This window comes from Elaeis guineensis, chromosome 13 (genome assembly GCF_000442705.2).
Source record: "Elaeis guineensis isolate ETL-2024a chromosome 13, EG11, whole genome shotgun sequence".
Classification (NCBI taxonomy): Eukaryota; Viridiplantae; Streptophyta; class Magnoliopsida; order Arecales; family Arecaceae; genus Elaeis; species Elaeis guineensis.
Genome location: NC_026005.2, coordinates 62,933,834 through 62,943,833, shown reverse-complemented (window position 1 = coordinate 62,943,833; position 10,000 = coordinate 62,933,834). Strand labels below are relative to the sequence as shown.

At 34.7% G+C, this 10,000-nt stretch overlaps 1 long non-coding RNA gene across 2 annotated transcripts in view; it reads left to right on the top strand.

Moving 5' to 3' along the window:
- Window positions 1-2,331: 2,331 nt before the first annotated feature.
- Window positions 2,332-10,000, top strand: part of LOC140853466 (uncharacterized) — a 16,492-nt gene continuing 8,823 nt past the window's right edge. For both annotated transcript variants that reach the window (XR_012136541.1, XR_012136540.1), the window contains exons 1-2: window positions 2,332-2,420; window positions 9,780-9,972. This is a non-coding gene — a long non-coding RNA (uncharacterized lncRNA). The remainder of the gene's footprint in view (window positions 2,421-9,779; window positions 9,973-10,000) is intronic.

The following is a 10,000-nucleotide window of genomic DNA, read 5'->3' as shown; positions in this document are numbered from 1 at the left end:
TGCTATGTGGCCGAAAGCAAATTGGAGTCCGAGCATTGGGATGCTGAGGTGGACTTACAAAAGAAAGTCTACATTTGTCGGAGATTCTTCGATGGAGGATTCTCTGATGCTTAAGTCAGCAGAACTTAAGAACAATAAAGAAGAGAGAGAATGGGCTGACAGGTCAAATCATGATCTTTTAGACCGTTAAAATAGAAAATCTAAAAATTATTAGTCATGGGTAGTAGTCATGTTCAAACAAACATTTTTAGTGGTGGCCCATGTGGCTAAATAGGTATATGACCTAAGTCAATATATAGCCAAGGTATTAGTCTGATGTGCCTCTATCGGTGTCGATCTTGAAAAATCATCCTGAGTGGTTGGTGATGTCCTGACCTTGAGGTAAGCTGGCATCCGAGCTGGGAGTGTTGGATGTATGCCCTAGAAGCAAAACTTGGCTGATACATTTCATATCTTTAGGATATGATTTTATACTTATTCGAAAGTTATATTACTATTTATGTTTATGTGTCCATGAATTATCCAAAAAATTAACAAGATGATGACACATATTCTCAAAGAGTTGAGAATTTGAGACATGTATCATTGATGATTAACTCCTAAATTACTCCTGATCATAGGATTATCATGGAGATGGTGATTGATTCGGATAGATCAGTGCATGGATCCTTTCATTCAGGTTGATGGATCTCGAGTCTGCAGTATAGAGACACCGGAGCGAGAGTGCAGGTAGTTGTTAGAGAATAACTAGCACTGAGCGTGACCAACACGAGAAATCACATGGATGTCTGCTCACTCATTAGTGACTTTCTCGATGCTGTGGTTGTATAACTGATCTTTTGATCTGAGATGATACTATTGCTTGCAGTAAGGCTGCTGAAGTTTGACTGACACATGAACATGGGTCTCAATGAGCCCTTGTAGTGAATATTGACGACAGTTGGTCCACTGTAGGAGTGGGGTGTGATCAAGATGGGATTTATCGATCCTAACAGAAGGGAGTAGTTCTATAGAATTTAAGAGGCTGAGTCCTTAAGTCTATGGCCATAGCATTGTGATTGATGGAAAAGAATTTTTATAGAGTCACATATGGACTTAAGCTGATTGAATCTATCATATGATAGATGTTGAGGTTTGATGATTTATCCATGACCTGTCATCTGATCGGGACTCATGATAAAAGGACTATATCATGCGTTAACTACACTTAGAGGTTCATCTTTTATTCTGTCGGGTTGCCACTACATATTGCTAGGTATCACTGATGGATTATGAGACTCATGAGGATTATCTTGATGATCAATGATTCTTGATGGGCTGAGTTAGAATTATTCCAATCCATTGAAAAGAGTTTCAATGATATTGTGATAGAGATCACAATATATCTCACTATCAGACAGAATAGAACCTATGGGATTACACACAAAAAAGATTTTTAACTGATCAAATGGTTGAACTATGATTATAAATCGTAACATGATTTGATTATCAATTTGATTGATAATTGATCCAATACAAATATTGCATTATGTAACTTACTAAAGAGTTAGTGAGTTATAGAAGGATTAATTAGAAATAAGATTACTAATTAGCTCAATTTGATTAAGCAATGGGGCTTGTATTAAGTTCAATTTGATTGGATTTAATTTGACTCATTTTGGATTTGATTTGATCAACCCTATAGGGTTATAGGATAACCCCAAAAGGATTGGATTATTAGCCCCAGTTGAATTAGGATTTAGGTTTGATCCAATTTTTAATTAAACTAGGATATTGTATTTCTAATTAGACTAGAAATTTTTATTTTTATGCTGCACCAAATCTTAATAGGATTAGGATTAAAATTAAGTTTGACTCAAGCATCAAGAAAGAGTCCAATTGGACTAGGACTCCTCCAATTAGAAGACATCCAATCTAAATTAATTGAGCTCTAAATCAGATTTGGATTTCTATCTATTTGAGTCTAATTAAGTCCTAATATGATTAGAATTTATTGATATTTTATTCGGATTAAAACAGCTATCTAATGATAGAGTCCCATGAATCTTAAACTCTTCCCTATCCATGCACCAAAGGGGTCCACGCCAACCTGATTTTGTGTCCCACCTTGAACCACTTTTAATGCCACTTTGCCTCTCCTTTTAATGTGTAAGAAAGAAGCTTTTAACCCCTTGTTTCCATGCAAAAATTTGGAAGCAATTCAGTTTATTATGGGCAGCATCAAAGGGATAAGAGTCCTAAGCATTTTGGACTCTAATTTCCTACCCGATCTCTAATTCCTCTTAGCCTATTTAAACCACCAGCCCTTGGGACGTGGAAGAAGGATAGAGACCAGAGTTCAACACCCAAAAATCAGAGGTTTTACCATGGAAAACTAAGGGAAAAAAAGGGAGGGAAGGCGTTCATGTTTCTGGTGCAAGGTGAGGTTGTTTTAATCTCTTCTTTATTACACAACTAATTGTTGCTTGTTAGGACATCATCTTCTCTCCCTCTTGTCCATGTTTAGACATGGATGTCTCCTCTTCTATTTATCCAAAAATTGGATAAAATTATTACATCTTTATCGTAGAGATTTGGTGCATGGATTTTAAGAAGAAAAGAGAAGAAAGGATTCTTCTCATGATCTCTAGTGCAGAGATCAAAATCCTTCTATATTTTCTTATTCTCCAAGAGTGTCTTAGGAGAAAGAAAGATTTTTAACTATCAAAATATGATTTCTGCAAGAGAGCTAGCACCCCAGTGAGATCAAAAGACTTCTGATCAGATCAAAGTCTCATATGGATACATGTAGAGGCCGGACGTTTGTGCGGCTATAAGGGACTTTTGAAGACATCCATGATCATCTGTTCGCATTGAAGATTGACCCATGTCCAGATATATTTTATGTTTATTTTTTTTTATTTAATTTTTATATCTGAATCTTATCTCATATATGATGATTCTGGTTATAGTTTGAAGATATGATCTTATACATGTTTAGATTAAATTAGATTTAATCTGAAAAATTTTAAAATTTTATTACGTACTTCTTTTGTAAAATCATGCATGCATGAAACCATAAAAAATTTAATAGTAGTATCAGAGCCACATCATATGCATGAGATTTAGATTTAGATTTGAATTCTATAAAGAAAATTTTCAGATCTGAAAGATTTTGATATCGTTCTGACATAAGGTTGTCTTGGTATAACTTGTTATGCTGTATGGTTGTCTTAGAATGATATTAAAATTTTTAATTAGATTGAATTTTTAGATATAATTTTTTCAGCATATATGTGATATATGTTTTGTTATTTAGATCTGAAAAGAGTTTCGAGATCTGTTTTGATTCATATATATGATACATGATAGTATGTTTAGGATTGAAATTTATTTCTATGATCTGAACTTATTTATATATATGATATATATTTGTATGCATGATCTAAAATTATTTTGAGATCAAAATTTACTCATTATGTAAAGAATTTAGATCTAAAAATTTTGATTTAAGATCTGAAATTAGTATTTGTGCGTGAGGGATTGGTCATGGGTAGATCAAGTTAGGTCCTGTAATTGGATTACATAAAAGGGTGTTTGATTTGATCATATTGGGTCTAAATTGATTTAGCAGTTGATCAAATCGAGTCAAGTATTGATTAGGATAAAGTCAATAGAGCCTAAGATCCTTCAATTATCATGGATCGAATTGATTGACATCCATATATAAAATCAATTAACCTAAGGACCTAAGTCGGCTCCATGGCTCGAGTCTGATTCACCTAAGTTGATCTATTCGGATCAATTATCTAATTGGTGTCTAAGACAAGTAATTGAAAGATAGTTATTTAATTGATTATGTTTACTTACCTAGCTAATTTATTGGTGTCTAAGGAAAGTAACGGGTGGACCCCCACCAATCTTCACTTACCTGATCAATTTGGAAGATTGAGTATCAATTATGGTTGCTTGGTGGTTTGATTAAGCCCATGCCAATTATATTAGTCTTGTGATGACTGATTAGATGAGATCTAAACTCAAATCTCTTCATAAAATATTAAGTCCAAAATCTTCCACTGTTGTAGATATGCGGACGTGCTATCGACATTGATTGTTCTCGACTGGTTACAGTGGTTCAGATGCATCGAGAACACGCAACCACTCTATTAGCAAAGAGTTACTGCGGTGTAAAGATGGGGTTGGACCCAATAACTGTTAGGTGAGGGATCTAATAACAGCTTTGCATCTGCTTATGAACAGTGGACCTGGCTTAACTAAAAAGTATGGGCAACAACTGTTAGGTGAGCCTATATGACTTAGAGACCAAGTAGTTGCAACATGCTTAGAGAATCATCAGGGTAAAGAGTATCCATGCATCGGTGTTTATTCATGTTACCAATAACTGTTAAATGAGGTGCACGACATCGGTGGGACCGTAGCACCTACTAGAAATCTAATTATCATGTCAGAGTTTTCATTTCTCCACCTGAAGAGTATGAGAGATCTAATAAAATAGTGAGTCTCTTTTTGCATCTAAAAATTTTTAGTATAAATCATAATAATAAGTACAAACATTCAATTAGAATCTTTGCTCTCTGCTGTTCATTGTGTCAGCTTTCAGCCCTCTAACTCAAATTCTAGATATCAACTGATTAACCGAAATCGAGTACATAGACCGGCCCATAAACTTAAGAATTATTTTTAATATTAAAAAATTAAGTAATATACTTTATCGGGTTATTCTATTGTTATCAATCTGTCCAATCCATAGTCAACGAGCTATACTTGATGAGTGGTGGACAACGACAATTAAGATAGGTGCTATGCATGAGCACATGTTCACTGCCAACGACATGTTGATTCATCTTCAAGTGTTGTGAGATGATCAGAGTCACACAGTGCATGTGATGCATGATGGACAGTCAGTCTATGATCGTTATTTGATAATGATCAAGGACATTAAGGAGCTCAAAATGTTCGACATGATCATGCATAAAGAATTGCTTATAGATTTGATCCTGCGATCCCTGATTAGTTTATATGAATAGTTTGTGGTAAGCTACCATATAAAAGACCATCATAGTACCTTATCTGAATTGATCAAAGTGTTGATAACAAAAAAATCTTGAAAGAGTTCAGAGATAAATACCTGAAGAGTTTAAAGAAACAGAGACACGCCTAGAGTAGGCATGTCAAGATTGCTCAATATTATCCTTATAATTTTTTCTTTCTCCAGTTGAGGTGTGACTCTGGTGTAGAGTTGATGAGAAGATAGAGGACTGAGAAAGTAACTCTTGAAATTGGCTATAAGGCGACAGTTGCTGCTGTGGCCATGGGTATCTATCTTTTACGATCATCATTTGGATTTAGATCTTAGAGAAGGTCTCTATCATCTACATGATAATGCATATGTGAACTTAATTGAGCAAGTAGTGAATGCCATTGGATTTGAAAGATCTAGAATTGAGATAACCTCATAATATATATGGAATCTTAGACTAAGTCATATTGGAGAAGAAATGATTAACAAACTGGAGAAATATGGGCTTGGGCTCATTGATTATTGAGTGAAATCTAATTTGTATATCATCTTTTTGAAAAAATATGACTAAGCTACTCTTGTGGAACAAGAGAAAAAGGACCACTGAGATACTTATCCTTGTACACATTTGATGTATGTAGCTCATATAATGTGCTAACCAAGGAGTTGTCTCTACTTTATATATGAAATACAAAATCTAAAATTTTTGAAAGGTTCAAAGAATTCAGATGTGAGTAGAGAAGCAAATCAAAAAATTTTTAAAAGTACTTCAATCAAATCGAAGATGCAATACCAATAAAAAAATTTATCTGTCATCTCATAAAATGGCATAATTTCATATTGGACTGCTCTTAGTACATCTCAGCTAAATGAGATAAGAAGAGTTAAGGGACTATATGAGATATGGTCTGGTCTATAATAGACTTTATTTATTTATGTTTCTTTAGGGACATACTTTATTTTTATGAAATTAGATTCTCTATAAACCTATTCCTGCATCACCGTATGAGATATGACATGATAAAAACTGAATCTTGATTATTCTGAGATTCAAGGATGTCTAGCTTGTGTTTAGTATAGTACTTGAATATGTTAGAGGATAGGTCTATAAAGCTCATCCTAAAAAGAGTTTGGGATACTACTTTCTGAAAGGATCACAATGTGATTGTGATCCGATATGCTATCTTCTTGAAAAAATTATTTGATCAAGATAAATCAGTGGGAGGAAAGTTAAGCTCAAAGAGAGTATCTCTGAAGAGCAACGAGCCTTGAAATCTTAAGAACCTAATCATCATGAGCCAATAGACGTATATTCCTCCACCTCGTACACATAGTAGGATCTCCAATCCTCTCAAAAGATACTCGGGTATGTTTAGCAGAGGATGTAGAGAAAGTCATTTCTCATGGGAGATAGAGAACATAGAGATAATCTCGAAACTTACAATGAGGCGATATAAGATATCGATTCCAAGAAAAGAATGTGAAATAGCTTTCTTAAGAAGAGATTTTCTGAAGATTTCTGTATAGAATAGCCTATGAATTTTATTTCTTCTGATAGGTGATCACAAAGTCGGTACTACCCTTGGAGTTAGAATTGTCATTTCGATGATATGATGAAATTGTTTGATCAGAAAAAAAGAATTATGAATTTCAAAAAGATCAGTGGGAGTATCCAAAACTGACATCGGTTTAAATATGGTTGAATATAGATTTCTCCATAGAAGACATAATATAGGCATCCTAAATATCTATAGTGATAGATGCAATTGGATGCTTGTATTTTCACAGATAAAGTACAAGAGAGTTGATGCTGAAAGATTTCAGTATAGAAATCTCGAAGAGAAGTCTGCTACTCTCTCGGGCATAGTCGTATGCCATAATGTACTTAAACTGATATAGTTATTACTGTGATTGTCACGAGTAGATATCAGTTGTATTTAGGTCGAGAGTGTTGGATTGCTGTGAAAATGACCTTAAGCTCTTAAGAAGAACTAAGGACATATTCTTAATTTGGAGAAGGATCAAAGCTAGGAGTGGGAGGATATACCAATTAAGATTTTATATCTGATATTGATCAAAGAATATCTATATCATGGGTGTGTTCCTATGTCGATATCATGAAAAAATTTCAAATAATCAATTAATGAAAGCTGAGTACACCGTAGATGTATAGAATGCATTCTGACTTTAATGTTAGTTGCAGAATTGGTTGTCATATCATTAGATACCGTGACACTATACTACAAGGATAATGACACCATAGCCCTTGCTAAGGAGCCTAGGTCTCACCAGATATCCAAGCACATAGAACAGCAGAACACGCGACTACCTCGAGTAGAAATACATAGAGGTGCAGAGAGCAAACTCCACATATGATGTGGATGATCCACTGATAAGTCACTTAGCTAGCCTAAAACTATAGCCTGTCTTGTGAAGATGGGGTATGGTACATGGCAGATTGGCTTTAGTGTAAATGAGAGATTGTTGGATGTATGTCCTAGAAGCCAATCTTGACTGACACATTTCATATCTCAAGGATATGATTTTATACTTGTTAGGCAGTTATATTACTATTCATATTTATGTGTCCATGAATCATCCAAAGAATTAACAAGATGATGACACATATTCTCAAAGAGTTGAGAATTTGAAACATGTGTCATTGATGATTAATTCCTAAATTACTCCTGATCGTAGGATCATCATGGGGATGGTGATTGATCTGGATAGATCAGTGCACGGATCGCTTCCTTCAGATAGATGGATCTCGAGTCTGCAGTGCAGAGACACTAGAGTGAGAGTGCAGGTGGTTGTTAGAGAACAACTAGCACTGAGTGTGACCAACACAAGAAGTCACATGGATGTCTGCTAACTCGTTAGTGACTTTCTCGATGCTGTAGTTGTATGACTGATCCTTTGACCTGAGATGACACTACTACTCATAGTGAGACTACTGGAGTTTGACTAATATATCAACATGGATCTCAATGAGCCCTTGTAGTGGATGTTGGTGACAGCTGGTCCACTATAGGAGTGGACTGTGATCAAGATGGGATCTATCGATCCTAGCAGAATGGAGTAGTCCTATAAAATTTAAGAGGCTGAGTCCTTAAGTCTATGGCCATAGCATTGTGATTGATGAAAAAGAATTTTCATAAAATCACATATAGACTTAAGCTGATTGAATCTATCATACGACCGATGTTGAGATTTGACGATTTATCCATGACTTGCCATCTGATCAAAACTCATGATAGAGAGACTGTATCATACGTTAACTGCACCTAAAGATTCATCTTTTATATTACTGGATAGCCACTACATACTGCTAGGTATCACTGATGGATTGTGAGACTGATGAGGATTATCTTGATGATCAATGATCTTTGATGGGCTGAGTTGAAATTATTTTAACCTATTGAAAAGAGTTTCAATGATATTGTGATAGAGATCATAATAAATCTTACTATCAGACAGAATAAAACCTATGGAGTCACACACAAAAGAGATTTTTGACTGATCAGATGGTTGAACTACGATTATGAATCGTAACAGGATTTGATTATCAATTTGATTGATAATTGATCCAATATAAATATTACATTATGTAACTTACTAAAGAGTTAGTGAGTTATAAGAAGATTAATTAGCAATAAGATTGTTAATTGACTCAATTTGATTGAGCAATGAGATTTGTATCAGGTCCAATTTGATTGGATTTAATTTGACTCATTTTGGATTTGATTTGATCAACCCTATAAGGTTATAGGATAACCCCAAAAGGATTGAATTATTAGTCCCAATTGAATAAGAATTTGGGTTTGACCCAATTCTTAATTAGACTAGGATATATGTATTTCTAATTAAATTAAAAATCTTCATTTTCATACTACACCAAATCCTAATGGGATTAGGATTAAAATTGAGTTTGACTCAAGCACCAATAAAGAGTCCAATTGGACTAGGACACCTCCAATTAGGAGACATCCAATCTAAATTAATTGAGCTCTAAATCAGATTTAAATTTTTATTTATTTGAGTCTAATTAAGTTTTAATATGATTAGAATTTATTGATATTTTATTGAGATTAAAATAGCCATCTAATGATAGAGTCCCATGAATCTTAAACTCTTCCCTATCCATGCGCCAAAGGGGTCCACGCCAACCTGATTTTGTGTCCCACCTTGAACCACTTTTAACGCCACTTTGCCTCTCCTTTTAGCATGTTAGAAAGAAGCTTTTAACCCCTTGTTTCTGTGCAAAAATCTGGGAGCAAATCAGTTTATTATGGGCGTTATCAAAGGGATAAGAGTCCTAAGCATTTTGGACTCTAATTTCCTATCCAATCTCTAATTCCTTTTAGCCTATTTAAACCACCAACCCTTGGGACATGGAAGAAGGATAGAGACCAGATTTCAACACCCAAAAATCAGAGGTTTTACTATGGAAAACCAAGGGAGAAAAAGGGAGGGATAGCATGCATGTTTTTGGCACAAGGTGAGGTTGTTTTGATCTCTTCTTTATTACACAACCAATTGTTGCTTGTTAGGACATCATCTTCTCTCCCTCTTGTCCATGTTTAGACATGGATGTCTCCTCTTCTTTTTGTCCAAAAGTTAGATAAAATTATTACATATCTATTATAGAGATTTGGTGCAAGGATTTTAGGAAGAAAAGAGAAGAAAGGGTTCTTCTCATAATTTCTAGCGTAGAGATCAAAATCCTCCTACATCTTCTTATTTTCTAAGAGTCTCTTAGGAGAAAAGAAGATTTTCAACCATTAAGATGCAATCTCTGCAAGAGAGCTAGCACCCCAGTAAGATCAAAAGACTTTTGATCAGATCAGAGTCTCGTGTGGATACCCGTAGAAGTCGGATGCTTGTGTGGCTACAAGAGACCTTCGAAGACATCCATGATCATCTGTTCACATTGAAGATTGATCCATGTCTAGGTATGTTTTATGTTTAATTTTTTCTATT